We start from the raw sequence: 24,779 nt of genomic DNA on the forward strand, positions 1-24,779 counted from the left end.
CAGTTTCATAATCAAAGAAAAAGCTTATCTTGTAAGCTGGCATAGAGAACCATATGGATATGCATTAATCACAGCAGCAATGAGAAGTGGATAAACTACGAGCGGTGCTGCTAGCCCGAACAACTTTCCGCTATTTTTCATCTGCAACGACTACTGCACTGCATGCTGCCTTTTTTCAATTCTAATGCATCCACCAACTGAGATTCCCGCAGATATCCATTGTGGAACATCTAATATCCAAGTCCAGATCCATCCAATCTGAGACTGGGATGGAAATATAATCGAACAGCCACACTGACTGACTGGTCATTCTCCGGCATCTACCTTAGATGCTCTCTCCGCAACGAGTTCAAACATCTTTTGAAATCGTTCTTTTGCGTTAGTAACAGATGATTGCTCCGATTGAAGTGCGGCGGGGGAAGGTTTGATTTCTAATGACAAGGAATGACCCTGCGAATGAATGGTTGAGTTCAAAAGAATTCAAAGAAAGCGATGTACTTCTGACAGACACACACACACCAGTAAATAGCTGGAGGTAACGTTCAGTAATCGACGTCTACCAGCGCAACGATATCTGAATTAAACGGAAAAAGTTATCGGATTCTGGTTCCTTGAAACTGGTAGCTGATGGCAAATCACAGACCGCCTTCAAGGAGTCTAACCTCCACTGAAGTCAATCGTTCTTGCTAAACAAGTTTCTCCAGTTCGTCAAACGCGTTAAACATCCAGAATCCGCTTTACATAAAGAGGCCGCCGCCGCCGCCGCACCGATCTCGTTGCTCGTAAAAGTCAACCACAGAGAATGAATTTCCCCAGGATGACGCTTTACTGCTTTCCGCCGCCGAAGACGGAGACGGCGACGATGACTCCTACCTACAACGATGATGATGTTCGGTGCACGAATAAACCATGCGGATGAAGACTACTAAAAGCTTTTGAACATCAACTTTGGTTTTGCATTTCAAAGTATCATCCATCCGCTGCTGCCGGCAGCTATCGTAACATCATCGTCGGGCTCAAGGTATGCGATATGTGCCCAATGCATTGATTGATATCCTATTTGCTTCTTTCCTTGAACTTTGCACAATTTTGCGATAGTAGAAAAATATTCAGATCCATTCTAGATCCAGTAATTTCTTTTCTTTTTCATTGAATCCCTAAATGCCGTTTTATAAGAGATTCAGAACATGGGTAACGGAAGTCTGGAGCCCAATCGTTGAGCGCTTTCTTAAGCTAGCTCATCCTAATTTAACCGATTCTCGATAGTTCACTCCGGTTGTCAAAATTGTACAAATTTATCAGCTTTTCATATTCAAATATCATGGGAGTTTTAGATGAGTTTCGGAGGGTGGTTGTCAGGCAATTTTCAGTGAAGTTCAAGGCGTCTCAAGGTTTCTCACAGCATATTAGGATTCAAGTAATATCAGAGTTCTCCTCGAACCCCATGAAAACCTGGTCTCCCTTCCTCTTCCTCTTCTTGGCGTAACGTCCTCACTGGGACAAAGCCTGCTTCTCAGCTTAGTGTTCAATGAGCACTTTCACAGTTTTTAACTGAGAGCTTCCTCTGCCAATGACCATTTTACATGTGTATATCGTGTGGCAGGCACGAAGATACTCTATGCCCAAGGAAGTCAAGGAAATTTCCTTTTACGAAAAGATCCTGGAACGACCGGGAATCGAACCCGTCACCCTCAGCATGGTCATGCTGAATAGCCGTGCGTTTACCGCCTCGGCTATATGGGCCCCTGGTCTCCTGCTCTTAAATCTTTACTGGGTTTACTAGGACACCTTTGAAACAATATGGAATGACCCTAAAACCCCAACAACCTAACGAAACGCAACTGACATCCCTTGAAAACCCGTGGAATGCTCCTCAAACACCCTGAAACCTAGTTGGAACACCCCTGGAACGCCTCTGAAACCTCAAGAAGCTATTATGACACCCCCTGAGACTTCCTGTACAACCTTGAAACGCTTCTGAAACCCCCCGATGCCCCATGAAACGCCCTGAAATTCTCTATGATCGCTTAGATTACCCCAGAAACATCCCTGCAACACCCTAAAACGCCCTGAAGCCCCATGGAATGCCCCTAAAATCCCATGAAAACCAACGGAACGCTTCCCCCTGAACCCCCTGAAACCCCTTGAGACAACCCTGGAATACCTCTGAAGCTTTTTTAAGCCCCATGCATCGCCCATTAAGTCCCCTGATATCCCATGAATTACCATGGAACGTCAATGAAACTTCCCTGACTTCCCCTTGGAGCTCTTTGGAACGTCCCTGGAACACCGTGAAATCCCCTGAAACTTCTTGAAACCTCTGGAAAGCTCTTGAAACTCCCTGAAACCCCAGAGAACACTCTCCTGAACACCCATGTAATGACCATGTAATGTAATTTCCAGAAGAAACCGCCAAAGAAAGACAAATCAAGCATCAAGTGCTTCAAGTGCAAACGGACAGGACATTTTGCGTCGGAATGCAGTCAGAGAAGCGTGAATGATGATCAGGGTACTGGAACACATCGTAAGAAGAACCCGAGGAACGCTGCCTTTACTGCCAGTGTAAATTGTTCAAAGGACGGTGGACATTGGATTTTTGACTCTGGTAACGGTGTGTGCAGCAATTAACGGAGAAGCAATGCAGTTATGGCACAGGCGGCTTGGTCCTGGCGACTGGTGTGGACTACACCAATGAAAAGCTTCCAAGTAATCTGTGCGTTCCGTGTATTGAAGGAAAACATCAGCGTCTACCATTCAAATCGAAGGGGAGAAGAGCGACAGAAGTATTGGAGTTGGTCCACTCTGATCTTTTCGGCCCTATGGAGACGATATCGATTGGAGAAAGTATTTCTTACGTTCATTGATGATGCCAGCAGGAAGACATTTGTATATTTTTTGAAGTTGAAGAAAGAAGTTCTGGCTGCCTTTCAAAATTTCAAAGCTTTCGTTGAGACACAAACCGGTATTAAGGAAGGAATTTCAAGCGCTACGTCCGGGAAAGTGGTATTGCCCACGAGACAATGGTTACCCTACAATCCAAAACAAAATGGTTCAGCATAAAGGATGAACCGATTGATAGTGGAGCGAGCTAGGGCTTTATTGTTCGACGCGGGATTGACAAAACGTTTTTGGGCAGAAGCTGTCAGTACTGCAGTTTACCTTATAAATGGGTCACCTACCAAAGGAGTCACCGTTACGCCAGAGAAGAAGTTCACTCAAGTACGACCGGATTTGTCACACCTGCGAGCGTTCGGCGCGAAAGCAATGGCATACCTACCGAAGACAAGGCGACAGAAATGGGATAAGAAGTCTCAAGCATGCTTGTTCGTTGGATATGCGGCAAATTCCAAGGGCTATCGACTGTACGACCCGCAGTCTGGTAAGATTTTCATTAGCTGGTAAGATTTTCATTAGATGTAAGCAGTAGCAATCGTGGTCAAGGAGAAACAGTTGAAGCGAATCAAATGGAGTTGTTGACTGAACGTGTAGAGGATTCAAACCCGAATATTGAAGAAGCGATGAATCGAGACGACGAAAGTGAAGATGGAAGCGTAGATGGCTATGAGTCGACCGTTGATGAACTGGAAACAACCGTTGTGGAGCCAGTCAGCAGCACTGCGCTTCCGCAAATTTTAGTGCCACCGATAGAACGTGTGGTAAGGCGCAGCGAGAGGGGGCGCCAACATCCAGGCAAGTATTTCGATTATGAGGTAACCTACCGTGCTTTTCCTCAAAGGCTTGCCCCTTCACAGGACAGTTCCAAAAACAGATGTCGTCGTCCGTGTGCAGGACAGGTTGATCGTCACAACGACAGCAGCGCTAGGGTCACCCAGAAGGCGACAGTAATACAAGAACCAAGTACGTATCGTGAAGTGGTGGAGCAATGCTGCAAGGAGCAATGGATAGACGCAATGAATAACGAGTATGAAGCTATGATGCAGAAAACTACGTGGACTATGACGGAATTTCCAGCGGGACGAAAAGCGTTAAGGAACAAATGGGTCTACAAAATCAAGACTAATTCGGACGGTTCGATCGAACGTTTCAAGGCAAGACTGGTTATTGAAGGTTGTTCTAAAATCGAAGGAGACGTATTCACCTGTCCTCCGTTATTCTACAATCCGGTACCTGCTGGCCTTGGCCTAGGCTGTGGAGTTGGACATGTCGATTCATCAGATGGATGCGGTCACTGCGCTCTTACAAAGCGACTTAGGAGATGAAGAAATTAACGATGCACGTGCACGATTTTTTGATTTCGAAACGTGCACGATTTTTTGATATTTTCAAATAATACTGGAATGATCGAAGCTGTGAAACGAGATCTTGCGAGGAAATTCCGGATGAAAGATTTAGGAGAGGCTGAGCAAGTTCTGGAAATCAAGAAGTTCCTAGCCCAATGTTCCAGACCAGATATTTGCCATGCTGTAAACTTGGTGAGTAATTTCTGTGAAGATCCTGGAGAACCCCACTGGACCGCAGCAAAACGGAGATACCTGGAAGGGACGAAAAAGTGGAAACTAGTCTGCACGAGGATTGCTGCTGATCAATTTCAAGGAAGGTTACACCAACGCTGACTGGGGAAACGACGTGGATACAAGGCGCTCTACAAGTGGATACATGTTCCAGAGAACCAGCCATCGTCCACACCGCGAAAATCGGTAGGCTACGGTGGGCGGGTCACGTCATCAGGATGTCGGATAGCAACCCGATTTAAATGGTTCTCGAGAGGCGTCCGACCGGTACAAGAAGACGTGGTGCGCAGCGAACTAGGTGGGTCGATCAAGTGGAGGAAGATTTGCGGAACCGTCGCAGAGTGCAGAACTGGAGACACGCACCCATGGATAGAGTAGAATGAAGACGACTACTATGAACATCAGAGAACAGCCAGGCCTTAGTCTGACCGGTAAGGTAAGGTAAGGTCTGCGATACCAGCGATGAAGGTCTACCCAAGGGAAGGTCTGCGTCATGCACAACCATGACTCAAAGGATTGTTCGGATTTGAGGTCAACAACCATCGCAAGTTCACCGAGATGAGTGGCCTCTTCAGGAAGTGTCGGAGCAGCTCGCAATCAAAGACGAAGTGGCCGACAATGGCAAAGAAACCGTAAGTGAGGAAAGCGAACTAGAGGACTATCACAGAATGACCTAGCCGGATCCGAACGAAGATCCCCTCGTGGTGAAGGTGTAATGAACAAAACAGTGGACAATCTCAAAACCATTGACGAAGTCGTCGTTTTCGCGGCGTTCTACCTAGTCGGTTGTCAGATTACGTCGCGGGCGTCATCACTTAGGAAGAGGAAAACCGGAAACATCTAGTCCGAATGGATGTTTGTGGAGAGAGGCGATAGACAACGAATTCCTGTCGCATCAGCAGAACGGTACGTGGGAGTTGATGCCACTGTCAAAGGTCAAGAAAGTTGTAAGCAACCGTTGTTGGGTCTACAAAGTGAAGAGAAACGAATCCAATTAATTGGTAGGCTACAAGTCGCGGATCGTAAACTCAGGGGTTCGCGCAGTGCACGGATGTTGATTACGACATTGTGATCGCTTTTGTAATCAATCACGCCACTCTACAAGTTTGGTTGCCCTTGAAATGGCAATGAAGCATTTCTCCATGCGTGGTGACCAGTTGTCCTGCTATAGTGCCAATATGATGTCTACGTTGGGTGATGTCCACAGGGGCGTGATGCCTAAGACAAGATGTGTAATGGCTCCCGACAAACAGACTCCAGAGATGCCGCGTTACGACCCGAGTGCTTGGCCTCTTTCCGCTGGATCGCTGGGATATGTGCGGCCATTCACGACATTCTGGCAGGAATTGCAAGCTCCCTTAGCGAAGGTAAATCGTGGTCTGGACGCAATTCTGACCCTAGATTTCAAGGTAGCCATTGCAGAGGCTCTCAGGGTGCTCAGATTTGCCATGCAGAAATGTCTGGACGAGTGAGTGTTACATTACAAAAAGTTTTGAAGCAGCGGAGCTTGGTCCTATTGCCAAAGGCAGGGAAACCACTTGGTGACCCGTTGGCATAGGATGATAGGATCATCCTCACCACTCTGTTGAGGTACATTACCCTTCCTAATGCATCACGTTGGGAACAGCTCGTTGACGCACAAGGAGGAGGGTGTAGATGGTATCTCTTCTTGATTATTTCTTTAGGCGCCATCCACAAATTACGTAACGCTCTAGGGGGAGGGGGGGAGTACAGCCGAGCGTTACGGCCCATACAAAAATTTAAGGATTTTCATACAAAAAAGCGTTACGGAGGGGGGAGGGGGGGGTCGAAAAATGTCAATTTTAGCGTTACGTAATAAATGGATGCTGCCTTATTTCTTTTCATTTCATCTGCCTTTTAGCTTAATGAAGGTGGTGGGGAAAAGCCCTGTGGAGTTGAACAACAACATTGAATTTCAGTCTCCAGAAGGCGTAAAACCCCCGCATCTTTTCGAACACTACAGTTACAAATTTTAACAAAACTAACATCAGGACTTACACATTACAAGGTAAATACATTTTAAACATAGTCACTATTTAAAAACACAAGAAACTGGTGAAGGCATCACTGGTTGTGCAAGCATCGCTTTATCGTGCCGCTGAAAAAAGGAGCGGGAAGTTTAATTCCTTCCTGATTAGGATAGGATAATGGAATAACACTCGCCTGATCTCCTGTTTCCTGCCATCATGGATGATTGTAGGGATTACGTTGTTGGAGTTTTCTTATGAATGATGCTGTCGACATGTTGAAATCGAAGATCTCGTATACTTCGTTAGAAGCCGACGTTATGGCACTAATGGGACCGTTTTCAGCATAAAGCGTATTACTGGATTCCACCATTAAAAAATCACGCTGACGCAGGACTCGTTCGGGTGCGTACACAGATAAAAATAATGAGATTTACACGTCATGTAAAGTTCATTTTCGTCATGTAAACTTAGTGTTATGATGGTTTACATGATATATCATGTAAATTTGTGTTATATGTCATGTAAACACTCAGAGTCATGCTGAATTACATGCCATATTATGGAAGTTTACATGACATTTTATTACTTTTACATGATATGTCATGTAAACTTCTGTGATATCCCACGCTCCAATCATGTGCACACAGAAAAAAATATGTAATTAAAATTCAGCGAGAAATCATGCACATAAAGGGAATGCTAGGTTAGTGCATTTTTACATGAGATATAATGTAAAATTACATTACCATCGTGTAAATTTCCGCCAACCATAGCGTAAACCATCATGGACACCAACCGATTACGCGACTATTAGCGGAAATTTACACGAACATAACGTAATTTTACATGATATATCATGAAAATATGCACTAACTCTAGCATTCCCTTTATGTGCATGATTTTTCGCTTAATTTTACATGAATATTTTTTTCTGTGCATCATATGCCACAGAATTTTACACTCTTTTTTCGATCTGTGTAGATATTTAAACTGGACAAAATCTCCGGCGCGTCTAATTCTCCTTTCAGGACTTTTGCTGCAAATCCGGCTTGCTGAACGAATCTTCATCTGACCAGAGCATCCAAACCAAGAAGGCAGCATCGATCTTCGTAAGATGGTAAGTTCAAAGGATCGCGCCATGGTAGATGGTGAAGCGCACGCCTAACAAATTTCCTCTGTATTGCTTCGATTCTACTAATCCACGTCGATTGATATGGACACCACACAACGGCGTTAGATTCCAATATTGATCTTACGAGGGCGCAGTACAATGATCGGAGGCAAAATGGATCTTTGAATTCGTCGCATATTTTAAAGATGAATCCCAACTGCCGGTTTCCTCTTGAAATGATATCATCGAAATGAATTTGATAAGTAAACGCCGAATCTAATACCTATTATGCCTAGGTCACGGACGTGGTTGACGCGCTCAAGTTTGATATTATTGATCGCATAATCGTAGCAAATAGGATTTTGTTTTCGATGGAATGTTATAGTGTTGCACTTGTGGATATTCAATGTAAGCATGTTTTTCAAACTCCAATCCGCAAAATGGTCGACTAATTGCTGTAGTTTTGCACAATTGCTTAGAGATTGTATGATCATGTAGATTTTGACATCAAGTATATGTCGATGGCGAAGAACAATTGACATCCGGGCGGTAAGAGGCGAGACAAATCATTGATGAAAATCGAAAACAACAATGGACCAAGGTTGCTACCTTGTGGTACGCCAGATAGATTTGTGAATGTAGCAGATGTTTCCGAGCCAATCGTCACTAGACCGGCCCAAAAACAAAAATGTCGAAAAATTCCACGGGGCACCCTCTAGAATCGTTCCTTTGGATGAGAAGAGCAATCTGTGAAAATCTCAGCTCAATCGGTTTAAAATTGAGCTGGCGCAAATGAGTTGAAGGTTTATATGGGATTTTCAGTCCAAACATATGGGAAATTGGATGGGCCACAGTCTCTCTCTCAGTACGCCGGTTCAACGAGTTCGATTTAGCTCAAAATTGAAAGAATGGTAGTTGATACCCTAAGGAACAATTTTGTAGAGGTCCATATCATGATAAAACTTAATTTTACTTGCGGTTTCAGCTAACGAAAGCAGGATGAGGACATCTTCCCCTGTTTACGCAACTTGCGCTCTACATCATAGGCGGCTATGTTGTCCTTCATTTCAAGTGCTCACGCACGTGTGCGGGTATCGAAGCAATGAAGAATCACATAGCTGCCTATGATGTAGCGCGCAAGCTTCGACCGACAAACACGTGCTGCATGTACACACTTAATTTTGATTACCGAGTTCGGTAATTTTTTGACGAGATTAAAACTGCTGAGCACCGAGCTCGTTCAGCAAAAATGCATTATTTACCTTTTCCATACGATTTTGACAGTTGTTTTACTGAACCTCTGTAAAATCGATTACCGAAACTACCGAGATCGTACTGCTGTTATAATCTCGTCAAAAAAGTACCGAACAGGCAATTCAGAAATAAGTGTGTAACAACCGAGAGTAAACGGGGAAAGATGTCCTCATCCTGCTTTCGTTAGCTGAAACTGCAACTGAATAAAGTTTTATCATGATATGGTCTTCTACAAAATTGTTCCTTAGGGTATCAACTACCATTCTTTCAATTCTGAGCTAAATCGAACTCGCTGAACCGGCGTACTGAGTGAGAGACTGTAGGCCATCCAATTTCCCATATATTTGGACTGAAAATCCCATACAAACCTTCAACTCATTTGCGCCAGCTCAGTTTTAAACCGATTGAGCTGAATCTTTCACAGATTGTTCTTCTCATCCAAAGGCACGATTCTAGAGGGTGCCCCGTGAATTTATTTCAACTTTTCTTTCTCGCCATACAAATGTGGGCCGGTCTAATCGACACGCATCGTTACGATTTCAACCAGGTAATAGATAATCATTAAAAATCATTAATTGACCACACGGATTGGTATACCGAAGACTTTGCCCTTAAGTCATATTCGAGCCTCTTCTGTAGTAATCTGTCGTATATGAAAGAGTGCGAACGACACGTTGGTCGCCTACCAGGTTTCAATTGTTCTTCCTCACCACAGTCGGTGATGAAGAGACGCCTGAAAGTTAGGCAAACAGTTTCAACAGTAAATAAATCGCATCGCTCTTCATGCATGTGTACATAAGAGATGGATATATTTGCGGTGAAATTTAAGGGAAAGATGAAGCATGATCGATGAGATTGGAATTACCTTGTACCAACCAAAATGCCGTGTCATTAATTGGCTCGGTAGCTTAGTTGGAAAAGCACTTGTCTAGCGTATAAGGGTCGTGAGTTCAAATCTCACCTGAGCTGTGGATTTTTTCGCAATTTTGCTAATAATATTTCCATCTGTACATATGTACGTTGAGTTTCATTAAAAATCATTAATTGACCACACGGATTGGTATACCGAAGACTTTGCCCTTAAGTCAGGTAATAGAGTTTGAACAGATGCCTAGTAGTTCAAGTCGCTTCAGCAAAATATTGTGATCCACACGATCGAAAACAGATTTGAAGTCAGTGTATATCACGTCCGTTTGGAATCCACTGTCCATGGTTCGCAGACAGTGCGATACGAATTGCACGAGATTCGTAGAAACCGATCTTTTCGGATAAATCCCGTGTTGTTATGTAAGTTTTAAAAGCGGAGAACATCATATCGTACACAACAATCTGAAAAATTTTTGAGCTGGCACACAAAGACGTGATTCCACGGTAGTTTTCTATGTTTTTTGTCAACTTTTTATAAACCGGGAACATGACGGATAGTTTCCAACTCTTTGGAAATTTACGTTGCTGTAGCGAAATACTAAACAGAACTGCCAGGACAGGACTTAACGCAACACAGCATTGTTTCAAAACGCAGGATGGTATGCAGTCAGGGCTCGCTGCAGTAGAGTACTTCATCTTTTTGATCGCAGAGGACACTTACATACATACATTTATTTGTTCCACATCATTAAGACAAGACATAATCAACAATAGTACGCCACAATACTCGGTTTGTGGCTGCCGCTCTCCATCCTCGGTCACGCCCAATGCTCGCCAAGTTACGCTCCACCTGGTCCGCCCATCGTGCTCTCTGCGCTCCACGCCTTCTTGTGCCAACCGGATCAGTTGCAAACACCAGCTTTGCAGGGTTGTTGTCCGGCATTCTTGCAACATGCCCTGCCCACCGTATCCTTCCGGCTTTGGCCACCTTCTGGATGCTGGGTTCGCCGTAAAGTGCAGCGAGCTCGTGGTTCATCCTTCTCCGCCACACACCGTTCTCCTGCACACCGCCGAAGATCGTTCTTAGCACGCGTCGCTCGAAAACTCCGAGTGCTTGTAGGTCCTCCTCGAGCATGGTCCATGTCTCGTGCCCGTAGAGGATTACCGGTCTTATTAACGTTTTGTACATGGTGCATTTGGTGCGTGGGTGAATCTTTTTCGACCGCAGTTTCTTCTGGGGCCCGTAGTAGGCCCGACTTCCGCTGATGATGCGCCTCCGAATTTCACGGCTCACGTTGTTGTCAGCCGTCAGTAAGGATCCGAGGTAGACGAATTCCTCCACCACCTCGAAAGTATCCCCGTCTATCGTAACATTACTACCCAGACGGATCCGGTCGTGTTCGGTTCCGCCTACCAGCATGTACTTTGTTTTTGAGGCATTCACCACCAGTCCGACCTTTGCTGCTTCGCGTTTCAGGCGGGTGTATAGTTCTGCCACCGTTCCAAATGTTCTAGCGATAATGTCCATGTCGTCCGCAAAGCACACAAATTGACCGGATTTTGTGAAAATCGTTCCCCGGCTGTTGAGCCCGGCTCGTCGCATCGCACCTTCCAGCGCGATGTTGAAGAGTAGACATGAGAGTCCGTCACCTTGTCGCAGTCCCCGGCGAGATACGAATGAACTGGATAGTTCACCCGAAACCCTTACGCAGTTTTGCACACCGTCCATCGTTGCTTTAATCAGTCTAGTCAGCTTCCCAGGAAAGCCGTTTTCAGAGGACACTTGTTGAACGGTAATATTACTAATAGCAAGGTCACAGACATTCAATGTGGTTCCTCTATGTGCAATTTCAATCTGAGAATCCGTTGATTACTTGTCGTTGAATGCACTCAGAAAGTGTCTAGCGAAAAGGTTGCATTTTTCCTGAGACGAAGAAGTATTACAATCTCCTAAAAACATCTCTGTTGGCAAATCATTTTTATTACGTTTCGATTTAACAAAGTTCCAAAGCTGTTTTGGATTTCGTCGTAGACTGTCCTGCATTCGTAGGGTGTAAAGCTTGCAGAGAAGCCGATTGTATAACCGATATCTGTTGCTAGCTCTGACTAATTCCTGTTTGGTAAACAAGCAGCGATTTCTGCTAGGTATATTTCCGAAGAGCTTTTGATCTTATGCGCTTTAAGTGCTTGTTCGGGTTCAGATCGGTTCGGTGGACTGTATGGCGGTGGTCGAAATTACTGCATCGAGTCGTGACTCAACAAGAGAAAATCCTTCGATGGAGGTAGAAAGGCTTGGCCAGAAAAATCACTTCATTAACTTCAAACATGTATACTACATTAACTTTATTTCTCTTTCAACTATGATGTTGTTCGCTTCATGGGTAGAAAAATACTGCTCCCTTTGCTCCTGGGTGTACACACACGTTGCGCGATCGATCCTCTTCGCGTCTTGGGTCTCCACGCATCGCGGTGCATGTAGATTTTCAGCGTTGATTTGCGGTAGTTTTTTCCTTTCCTTTTAAGTTTCAGTTGGCGCGAAAGCTAGTGTGTGGAGAGGCGGATGGGCGAAACATTGGGTGAAGTATAGATTGGTTGGGTCACGCAAGCTCCGCACAGTGAACGAAACGAAAACATCTTGCGTACGCAACAGTGCTTTAAGCGGTTGTTGCCCCACAACGCTTTAGGAGGCGGTATGCGTAAAGGAACGTAATCGAGCAAGGCAGCTTCTATGTATAACGCGTGTAAAACTATTAACAGCATCGTCAATACTGTCTACCGTCTCAAGAAATTGCCAATCATATCGAAGAAGTGCTTCATTCAAACCATCGAAATCTGTTTTCCGGAAATCAAAGCCGTAAGCACAAGGAGCGTCATCAAATTCTATAGGGTCGGGTAAATATGCTTCAAGCTCTAACGCCGGGTGGTCGCTGTCCAGAGCGGAAAGAGGCTCGACTGTTTCGGAAAGTATGCAATTTCCAAGGGCATATTCGTTCACAAGTAGGTACTAAGTCAAGAAGACGCCCATTCCGGTTAAGAATATGGTTGATTTGGGTTAGTCGGTTCAAACAGAAGCCGTCAAGAAGATTACTGCATGCTGTAGACACAGAAGAGCGCATAGCATCCATACAGAAAAGCGTGATCATGCGATCCCAAGTTCGAGAAAACAGATTCAATGGACTTGACGTGATTGTTGATGCTAAAGGGCGAACACGATAATATTGCCACACAGAAAATATTGTATAACTTTTGATTGCGTTCGTCAAAATAGCTAATTTTTTGACCATGAATAGTATATTATGTGTAGCTAATACCATAAAGTTTTCAATAAAATCGGTTGAGTATTGGCGGAGATATCGTTGAAACAAGGAAATTGCCACTTGAGAATCTTGTGCAAACAAACATACTATTCATGGTCAAAAAATTAGCTATTTTGACGAACGCAATCAAAAGTTATACAATATTTTCTGTGTGGCAATATTATCGTGTTCGCCCTTTAGACATGTCTGCTCTGCGATCAGGAGGCAGGTATACAACTCCGACACTGATACTGAATCTGGGTAATTTAAGTTTAACCCAAATTTGCTCAAGAGACTCATGTACAGGCGAGGGTTCGCCACAGCATCTAATTCTTGATGAGATAGCGATGAGTACACCGCCGCCACGAGTCTTTCTGCTATTTTGTTGGTTCCTATCATTTCTGAAGACTGTGTAGGAGTTTCCAAAAAGTTGAGGAGACAGAATTTGCGCATCAAGCCATGTTTTCGTAAGTACAATTACATCATTAGCCGATCATGAGCCGATGAAGTTGGTTGAGCCAATGTTGAAAGAGCCACATTTCGGCGATGAAAAGTCCACTTAAATTGATGCAGCATCTACTTGTGCTTCGGCAAGACATATACTGGTCTTAAATTTACCACCAAAAGCAGTTGATACACTGTCGGAAATGGATTGCTAGGCCGAATAGTCTATCATCTGCCTGACTGCCTTCACACGCTTCTGATAAACCGGGCAGTTAGGACTCCATGCTGAATGATTCATGCTCAGTAGTTCGTCATACCGATTACCTTTGTCCATATGTTTATTCTTTAGCTCACAGTTGATGCGCTTCTCTAAGGTGGCATCGCATTCTCGAACATCGTGATCTCCAGCGCACACGGGGCAGCAAGTAGGATTTCTACAAGAAGAGGCTTTGTGGCCATACTTCGAGCATTAAAAGCAACGGTAAACATTGACATCTTCAACAATTTGCCAACGATCCCAACGAATATTAACACGCTGCCGTTAAATCAAAGTTTAGAAAGTTTGAGCATCGGTCTCAATAATAGCGATGAATGGGAAGTTTTTCCGTTTCTCAATCTTGCGCATACGAATCAGTGTTATTTCAGACGAGGGTGACAATCCGTTTTGCTTCTTCAGAATCGGGACAAGCTCAAAAGCATCTACTTCCTCAGATAAACCTACGATTTTGACTCTGGGCTTCAAAGGTTGTAATATCGAAATTTCGTAGTCATCGGAAAATAGATTTACGGCTGCAGTTAGAAGTTTTTGGGCATCGGCGCTAGTTTCACAACGAACGACAACATAACCGGTATCCTTGGAGCGGATGCCTTTTACAGAAAAACCGATTGGATCTATTTTTTCTCGAATATGCTTTTGCGTTAATTCAGCCTGTTGACTTTCTTTCGGTTCGATGATGACAGTCTGTTCTCGAGTAACCAGTTCGGCTTCCGGAAGGGTTGGTCGACCGTAGATGCTATCTTGTGGGTTACCAAAATTGTCGACATGGTTCTCCAACGTAAAAGAGGGCAATTTGCTACAGTGCAGTAGTGAACCTCGATGTAACGAATGTGTTCAATAACTATTGCTAGAGCACTCCTAAGTCCTAAGGTATACCCAGAATATCTGTAGCATCCCTTACATCTTTCGCCTTATTCAAATCTGTTTCACATTAACATCTTGAAATTCAATCCTAGAGAACGAAGCCTTAAATTTATAGTTTACATTCCGTTCTCAGTAGGTCATAAAATTCCATTACAAGGTCTGTTACAAAAATAAAAGAAATTAATTATTACAAAGTATCACGATACACAGAGAACCTTACAAATGCACATTATACAGGATAGAGCCTTACACCTTACAAATGCACGCAAAAATACAGGATAGAGTGCAACGAGAAATCCGACTCAATAACTTGAGCGCTAGTAAAGCGGTGTAGTGCAGGAATTATGCACGAACATAAAAACTTTCAATGTCAAAAACTAAACTCTTTGGGTAACGTTAACGAAAACCAACGTACATATAGACAATAGTGCAGTGCGTTAAGTTCAATGAAGACGAGTATTAGACAAAAGTGAAGAACAGTAGCCAAAGACGAGCTAAATTATTATCAACAACAAGAAACAGGCGAAGGAAGAGCCAATTATGAGTTAATAAGCAACGACGAAGATTGACCAAGGAAGAGCCAAATTATCATCAACACCCGTGGATTTTGGAGATCGGTGCGCTATGACCCAGCGCTATAGACGACGTTGCTGATGATGTGCTGTACACTGCGAGCGGTAAATTAAGGTACTGTGAATCTTGAAATGTAAATAGTGGATCCAGCCTTGAATTGATTACTAGATTATATACCCAAACTAAAAATCATGTGCGATTTTAAGTGTAATGGACATAATAGAAAGTAATTTAGCTCAATTAAAGATTATTCTAACGAATTTTAGAAAAGCTCCTAATCGGAAATATCGCAGAAGTACCCTACTAAATAAACTTGCGGAAGTTCAAACTCTTAGAAATAATATAAATAACGAATTAATTACCTTTGAAAACACTATTGCTATTGGAACATTTGATCAAATTAGAAAACTAGAAAGGTCGTTAACTGGGGAATTGCAGCTAATTATTGACCAAAAATTAGCTAACCTGGGAGATAAACCCGATATAACATTAAAAAGCTTAGGAAAACTTATTGTCATTAGTTATCGATTAACCAAATCGGCAAAAATGGCAACGCTTATAGAAACAGTCAAGACTGTAACCGCACTTTTGCCTACGTACGATGGCACACCTAGTAAACTGAGAAATTTTTTGGACGCACTTAAAGTCGTCAAACAGATAGCCACAAAAGCAGATCAATTACCGGCGGTAATTAACATCGTTTTAACAAAATTGGAAGGGCGAGCAAGACATGCTTTCCCGGCAGCACCTGAAACTATTGATGCAATCATCACCAAACTAAAAGAGGTCTCTTCACCGATTCCCCCCGAGACTATCATTGCCAAATTGTCCTCTTGTAATCAGAGAAATAATATCGCTGCATACACTAAGGAAGTCGAAGAACTAACAATGCAACTTGAAGCGGCGTATATAGCGAAAGAAATTCCTACGGCCGTAGCTCAATCAATGGCTACGAAAGAAGGAATTAAATACTTAACTGCGGGACTGAAAGACGAAAAAACTGCCATCATTATTAAAGCGGGCCAGTTTAAATCAATTACAGAAGCAATTAACAAAACTCTTGAAGAGTCTCCTCAGAGCTCAAATGTGGTAACAGTACAGTATGCAAGAAGCCACCCTAGACAATATCAGTCTAGATGGCAAGCATCTGGAAATCAACAGTCCAATCGATTCCATAATTCAAACTACCGTGGTGGACGCTATAATTATCGCACCCAAAATAATCAGCGGTACCATGATCGCCCACAAAATAGTGAAAACCGTGAAAATCGAGATAGCAGAAACGAAAATTTTAACACTCATCGGCGGTATGGTAATAATCAATCTCGTGGGAGCAGAGGTCGAGGTGGACCTCCTCCTCAACGAAACGTGTATGTTTCGGAAAACGGCAGAGGTCCTTCGGAAAATCCCCAAGCCGAGGCACGACAAAGCAACGGGGAGACAACATTTCCAAACAGGGAGTAAATGTGTTTAACTGTGACTTAAATTACTCCAATTTCGTTCAAATTAGAGTAGATATGTGCGAGAAACCTGTAAATTTAACTGTAGACACTGGTGCGGATGTGTCCATAATTAAAGAAAATTTATTAAATGAATTCCAAAAAATATATATTAAACAAAAGTGCACCATTAAAGGGGTGACCGATGGGAAAATTGAAACTATCGGAAGCACACCCACGAACATAATAATTGATAACACTTCCATACCACATAACTTCCAAGTTGTTACAAAACATTTCCCGATTCAAACAGATGGTATACTTGGAAGGGATTTCTTAGCCAAGCATGGATGCAATATTTGTTTGAAAACTTGGCTTATAACATTTGAAATTGGTCGAAAAAGATTTGAAGTACCAATAGAAGATAAATTTAATGGTAATATAGTTATTCCTCCAAGGTGTCAAGTCATCAAAAAGTTAAAATTATCCCACGTAAAGGAAGACAGTGTAATTCTGTCCAAGCAAATCAGACCAGGAGTGTTCTGCGCCAATACCATAGTTGGTCCTGACGCACAATATGTAAAATTTGTAAATGTTAATAATAATGCCGAAGTAATTCCACATAATTTTGACGTTTTGAAAATTGTACCAATCAGAAATTACTCCACATTACCGCTAGATAAACATGAAAATAATGACAACGATAGGGTTCAACAGCTAATGAATGAACTTAATTTACAAAGCTCATTGCCAGAAGTCAAGCGGAAGCTGGGAGACTTATGCGCAAAATTTAATGATATATTCGCATTGAAAAATGACACACTAACAGCAAATAATTTTTATAAACAAAAAATTCATTTGGAGAAAATTAATCCAGTTTATATAAAAAATTATAGATTACCGGAGGTTCACAGGCAAGAAATAAATAACCAAGTGAACAAAATGCTTCATGATAAAATTATTCAACCATCCATCTCACCTTTTAATTCACCAATTCTTTTGGTGCCCAAAAAATCCAACACTGACGAAAAGAAATGGCGATTAGTCGTTGATTTTCGCCAGCTCAATAAACAAATAATACCGGATAAATTCCCACTTCCACGTATCGACGAAATCCTTGACCACATTGGACGAGCAAAATATTTTACTACTTTGGATTTAATGTCCGGGTTTCATCAAATTGAGCTCGACAATAAGTCAAAACGATATACAGCCTTCTCCAGTCCTGATGGACATTACGAGTTCAATCGCCTACCATTCGGATTGAACATATCACCTAACAGCTTCCAGAGGATGATGACGATTGCGCTCAGTGGACTACCACCAGAGTGCGCGTTTCTTTACATTGACGATATCATTGTCATGGGTTGTTCCGTCAGTCATCACCTTAAAAACCTGGAATGCGTGTTTACCAAACTACGAGAACATAACTTGAAACTTAATCCCTCGAAATGTGTCTTCTTTGCATCAGACGTTACGTATTTGGGTCATCATATTTCTGAAAAAGGCATCCAACCAGATAGGTCGAAATTTTCCGCAATAGAAAATTATCCCACACCGAAAGATGCAGACGAAGTTCGTCGATTTGTCGCGTTCTGTAACTATTACAGACGATTTATTCAAAATTTTGCAGAGATTGCCTACCCTTTAAACAAATTATTACGGAAAAATATAAAATTTGATTGGACCTCAGAATGCCAACTTGCATTCGATTCTCTGAAAAAACAATTAGTATCACCTACCATACTACAATTTCCTAATTTTAAAGAACATTTTACCCTGATAACCGACGCTTCAAAAATTGCATGTGGTGCAGTCCTTACTCAAAAGTATGATAATATTGACTTACCAATTGCGTTTGCGAGCAAAGCATTCACAAAAGGTGAAGCCAATAAATCAACTATTGAACAAGAGCTCACTGCAATTCACTGGGCTATTACTCATTTTCGTCCCTACCTTTACGGTCGTAAATTTACTGTGAAAACAGACCATAGGCCGTTAGTCTATTTATTTTCGATGAAAAACCCATCATCAAAACTGACTAGGATGAGAATAGATCTCGAAGAGTTTGACTTTGATGTACAATATGTACCAGGCAAGATAAACTTTGGAGCTGATGCTCTATCTAGAATCAAAATCAATACCGAAATCTTAAAAGACATGTCTGTTCAAGATCTGTCTGTTCTTATGGTACAAACAAGAGCAGCAGCAAAGAAAAATGAAAATAATACCGATAATGACATACAAGTGAATTCCGGCAATGAAGAGACTGATCACCTCAACATCCGAGAGTCACTCAACTACTATGAAACATACAACCTTCCTAAATTAGTCATTGAGCGCTCAGCCACACGAGATGGCATTTTAATTAACATAATGGATAAAAGCTATAAAAGGGAGTTGACTCAAGCGTCAATCATCCACACAAAGCTATCCGAAGTAAATGAGAATCTAAGTAAAATCGTGAAACAAATTGAAGCAATTGCAAATAAGCTGAAGGTAAAGTTGTTAGCTCTAGCGTTGACTAACGAAATCTTCCGAATAACTGATATTCAAACTTTCAAGCAAGTTTGTAACAACGAATTGAAGAATTTAAACATCTTGATTTATCAACCACCACAGTTGGTTGTTAACAAAGATGAAATAGAAAACATAATTAAATCATACCATAATACATGTATTGGAGGCCATGTTGGTTCAAACAGACTTTATCAAAAGTTAAGGTGCCAATACACATGGAAAAATATGAAGAAATCTATTTTTGATTTTGTCAAAACATGTTCAAGTTGTCAGAAAAACAAACACACAGTTAAAACAAACGAAAATTTTGTCCTAACACCCACACCGCATAAACCTTTCGATTCAATTGCCATGGATACAATAGGACCATTTACAAAATCTAATACAGGAAATAGGTATGCACTTACAATACAATGCGACCTATCCAAATATATTATCATCAAGGCAATACCAAATAAACAAGCAGAAACTTTAGCTAAAGCGTTTGTGGAAAGTTTCGTTTTGATATATGGAACACCTTCAATCATTAGAACGGATCAAGGTACCGAGTATAAAAACGAAACTTTTGACAAAATCGCTGAACTATTACATATGAAGCAATCTTTTTCAACACCTTACCACCCACAGACTATTGGAAGTCTTGAAAGGAATCACCGTTGCCTAAATGAATATATAAGACAGTTTGTCAATGAATCACATAGTGATTGGGATGAATGGTTACCTTATTATTCATTTTGCTACAACACGACTCCACGTCCAGATTTTCAATATACTCCATTTGAACTAATTTTCGGTCATCAAGCAGTTCTTCCTCAAAACCTAATTGATCCAAAAGCAATAGAACCAATTTATAATTTAGATCAGTATCAGTTTGAACTTAAACAAAAATTGCAAGCAGCTAGAATTAAAACCAAATATTTAATAGAAAAGGAGAAAAATAAACGAACTCAAAAGCAAGGCATGAATAGTAACCCCATCGAAATTCAAGTAAATGATAAGGTAATGATAACAAATGAAAACCGAAATAAATTAGATGCAGTCTACAAAGGACCATATACAGTGGTTCAAATAAATCATCCAAACGTTAAAATCAAAAATGAAAAATCAGATATACAAGAAGTTCATAAAAATAGATTAATTAAACTTCACTAAAAATAATATCAAAAAAAAAAAAAGAAAAAAAAATGTAAAAAAAAAATATAATAATAATAGCGAAGTTATCTCAAATTCAAGCCAGCTACTTTTATCGGAACGCTCTGGGCATTCCTTCTCAAAGGGGGATGGTGTAGCATCCCTTACATCTTTCGCCTTATTCAAATCTGTTTCACATTAACATCTTGAAATTCAATCCTAGAGAACGAAGCCTTAAATTTATAGTTTACATTCCGTTCTCAGTAGGTCATAAAATTCCATTACAAGGTCGTCTCGAACCTTTCTTTTGTTTACACACTTTTGCCTGTTGAATAAGCACAACTGTTTTTAGCCTTCCGCATGGGCGCAGCTATGCTTACGCTGCAGGGCCATATGGTTGTAATTAAATTGTTTTTGGAAACATCGCCGGTGGCTTGAGTTTGGGGAAGCATGAGCAAGTAGCCTTTAAGATATATAAGCTGAAACAGAGAACGTGACATGTTATGCTATTATCCGAACTCCAAACGTTAGTTATCTGCACAAGATTCTCGGAAGCTACTTCATTGGAAAAATACGTGGTTTCGAGGAATGGCTAGTTCTAGTTCGAGCGTAAATCAAGAGGTGATCCAAGGGTTCGGAATTGGTTACGTAGGTCATACCAGTGCCGTGCGGTCGAACTCGACCCTTTTATGTCTTACAAGTGGCAGTGCCATAAGCAGATGGTCATGGGTTCGATCCCAGCCCCGTCAGTTGCTCTTTCCCCCTGAGAGCAGCTGACACTGACCCTCTTCTGAGCCAATGACTCAAATGGACTCGGATACTTGGACAACGGCGAACGGCAACTCATAATGGACCCCCAATCGAACTAGAAACAGGAACAACCATCAGCTTCCTTGTGCTCATCATTCTACCATGATAGGGTAGAAAGTGAAAGCAGCGCAATGGCAACCAGTTAGATATACACAGGGAAAAATTTCTACTCAATGACTGAGTTGGTCTTACTCAGAAATCGAAAAATCCTTTGTTTTCTTACTCAGTTTCCGTTAAAAGTGGGACAACCCATTGCCAATGGGTTGTCCCACTTTTAGCCGAAACTGAGTAAGAAAACAAAGGATTTTTCGATTTCTGAGTAAGGCCAACTCAGTCATTGAGTAGAAATTTTTCTCGGTGTAGAAGAATCAGAACATAATACATTTAGGCGCTGTACAAATTGTAAGTACAGCTTCCAATTGGAATCGGTCACGCAGTGCCCTAGTGGACAAAAGAGCTGTAAATTAGGCTAAGTGATTGAAGAATAAAAAATAAAAATAAAGTGGCAGTGCCGAGATCATCCGGGTATCGCCGTTGTCGCGGCGTCGCTCTACTGGGTTGAACCAATCCCGTGGTAAGAAAGGGGTTTCTAAATAGGTGGAGGTCCCATGTCTGCAAGTTCTTCTGCGTGCTAGTCAAATCGCAGTGCACGCGGTATTTGGATCTTTCGAAAATCGGCAAAAAATACTTCCAGCATTAAGGGTCTCCAATTAGCCTAGTGGTAAGGCTTTATTTCGCCAAACCGGAGACGGTGGGTTCTACTCCCTTTCCGGTTGGGAATATTGTCTCGACTTCCTGGCATACAATGATACAGTACTTGCCTCTCAATATACAAATTCATGCAACAGCAGGCTTTAAAGAAAGCCCTTCAATTAATAACCGTGGAGGTGTTCAAAGAACACTAAGTTGAAGAGAGGCAGGCCAAGTTCCATTAGGAACGTCGAGCCAGGAAAGAAGAAGACGTCCAGGATTATATATCAGTGCCCATACTATTATTCGCGTTGTTTTCCATTTCCCCAGATTTTATCATATCAATTATCGGAACAGTACACTCACACTGAGAGCGGTAGCTACTCCCAAGCTCCGTTTGATGGTTCCTTGTGCAATTTCGATTGTTCCGGTCAATCACGCAGTAGCAACTACGAATTGTACGGTCATCTATGCTCATGCTCATGCTCATGCTATCAATTATCGGAACAGTACAGGAAGTGTGACGTACATACCACATAGGGGGGGTGGGGGTAAGACGGACATGCTTAGGAAACACTCTTTTTTGACAGTGCTAAGAATGAGATAATTAAAATTTTACCTCAATACTATTTACTTCAACTAAGGTACTTTACAGTCTGCAAGTCGATTTTGAAATAAAATTTTATTTTCCATGACTTTTGAGATAATTAAAAAGTGATCTCCAAATGTATGTTTTTCAACAGTGTGGGTAAGACGGACCGGTAGGGTGGGTAAGATGGACTCGTTTGGAAAATTGGCTAATAAGCCATTATTTGTGTTAAATGATGTTCATGGCCGTTTATATTCGGTAGATCAATCATAGTAGAATCTAAATTTGGCTTTGAATCTCTTAGCGAAACGTGTTTTTGCAAATTAAAGTCCATTTTTTAAATTGGAAACATCCATACACTGGTAAACGCCTAACAGTATGCAATGCTCTGGTAATTTTATGAAGTGCAAACTGTTCCAACAACAAAAGTTCTAATATAATGGTTTTTTAAACAAAAAATCAATATAAAATGCTTTACACGGCTTCCACAATCATTTTTATACTGCATAGATTTCAATCTGTGAACAATGTGTGGGTTTTAATGTGTTTCTCATGGCACTATCAAAGTAACCACAACACTGTCCGTCTTACCCACCCTCAAGGCGGACCGTCTTACCCCCACGCAACGCAAAATATTTATTCCACCACCGTTATTCATAAGCCATGAAATTTACCTGGATTTCGTTGTGTATAGGACGGAACACTTTGAAACAACTGGGAAACTCAAAATAAGATGCGAAAACTTAGCAATTTAATGTTAAAAAAGCTTTTTTATTGCCACCTCAAAATTCGATCCCATCACAAAAGCGTGTAGCCAGGTAAATAATTGTTTATTTTTTGCACTTTTGGCATATGTATTCTCTCATGGAGTGGTTTAATAATCATCAACTGATAAAAAGATAGAGTTAATCGTAAAAGAAAGCCAAGTTTCAGCTCTTAAGTGACAGAACTAGTCAGTGGTCCGTCTTACCCACCCGGTCCGTCTTACCCCCACCCCCCTACCCTTACCTATCGTTCTCTTCTGAGGTGTCAAACCAGCGAAATCAAAGCATGGGTGAGATGCAGTCCTGGTAGGTAGGAAGGTACGTAATACATCTTCCTCGTCGTTGTCATTCCTGTAGTTCTCATCACGAACCGATGATCTGCGAAGAAAGTCGGTGGTGATGGGATGCATCACTACCACCACGAGTACCTACATGCAGTGCAGTGTTAGCAATCACTTTTGAAAAGTTCAATAAATCGATTTGCAAACAAACACCGCCAGCAACACTTTCTGCTTGCTGCTTCCGGAAAAAGGCTCACGATGGGAATCTTCTGCCTCTTCGGTGATATGTGGAACAGAGGTATGAAATGCTCGGTTACTTGAAAAGTTGAGGAACATTATTTTACTTTTTTAATGTTACGTTTTACCCTATTTGATGTGGGAAACAATTAGAATGCATATGATAAAATTCAAGACAACCGATCGCTCTTTACCCCACGCTCCCCACATGATACAACACATTTCAGCCGTAGAGACGTTTACCCACCAAGAAACTCGGAAGTTTTCACGCTTCCGTGAGTCATCATGACGCAGGAGCTTCCTTCTCCATGTGAATCGAAATGGGTGTCGAAGTTTTCCCTTTGGGCGGCAGCAGCAGCGGCGGCGATGTTTGCATATGTTAAGTGGTTATGATGATGCATAGTGCGCTGCGCTCCGCTCTTCTGAACTCGGATCAAGGTTACTCGACAAAAGCAAGCGGTATGGAACCAAATGCCATTCAAATGGTGGCTATGCGATGCGAAATGCACCGGAAAGAAGGAATGTGTGCAAGGGACGTGCTCCGGCAAAGCGTGAGAGACTTTCTTTGCCGGAGGGCTGGCATTTGAATGCTGCTTGTGGTTCGGAAACGGCTGAAATTGATCTTCTATCCGATGGAACGGAGATGGAATCGAATTGCGGAAGGTTTTCAAGCGCTGGCACCACAGTAGCGGATTGAATGAAAAATTGAGGAATGAAATATTGATGATCTGATGATGCATCTCGCTGCTCAGTTGGGTGATAGATAGTGTTTGAAAATATTTGATTAAAAAATTGATTGCTAAATCTCTTGATGGTTGGGTCACGGGTCATTAATGCCTGACGTGTTCCAGGGCAGCGAGGTTGACGAAAAAAGTTAAGCAAAAGGATACTTTCCTTGTACCGTAATCCGGAGTCAAATTGATCACTTTAAAACAACTTTTGCGGATAACATCAGTACATGTTCAAATATTGCTAAAAGAATTTCTGTAAAACCAGTACCCTGTGGATCCCAATGGAACCATGTGGCAGAATTTTGTTCAACAAATTTAAACTTTATTATGTTAAATAACTACAAATATCAACATATTGGAAATGCCACTTTGGGGTGAAATTGATCAGTATACAATTAAGCATCGGTTGGAAAGGAAAATATCCTTCTTCGCTTAATT

The sequence above is a fragment of the Aedes albopictus genome, chromosome 1 (genome assembly GCF_035046485.1).
Source record: "Aedes albopictus strain Foshan chromosome 1, AalbF5, whole genome shotgun sequence".
Classification (NCBI taxonomy): Eukaryota; Metazoa; Arthropoda; class Insecta; order Diptera; family Culicidae; genus Aedes; species Aedes albopictus.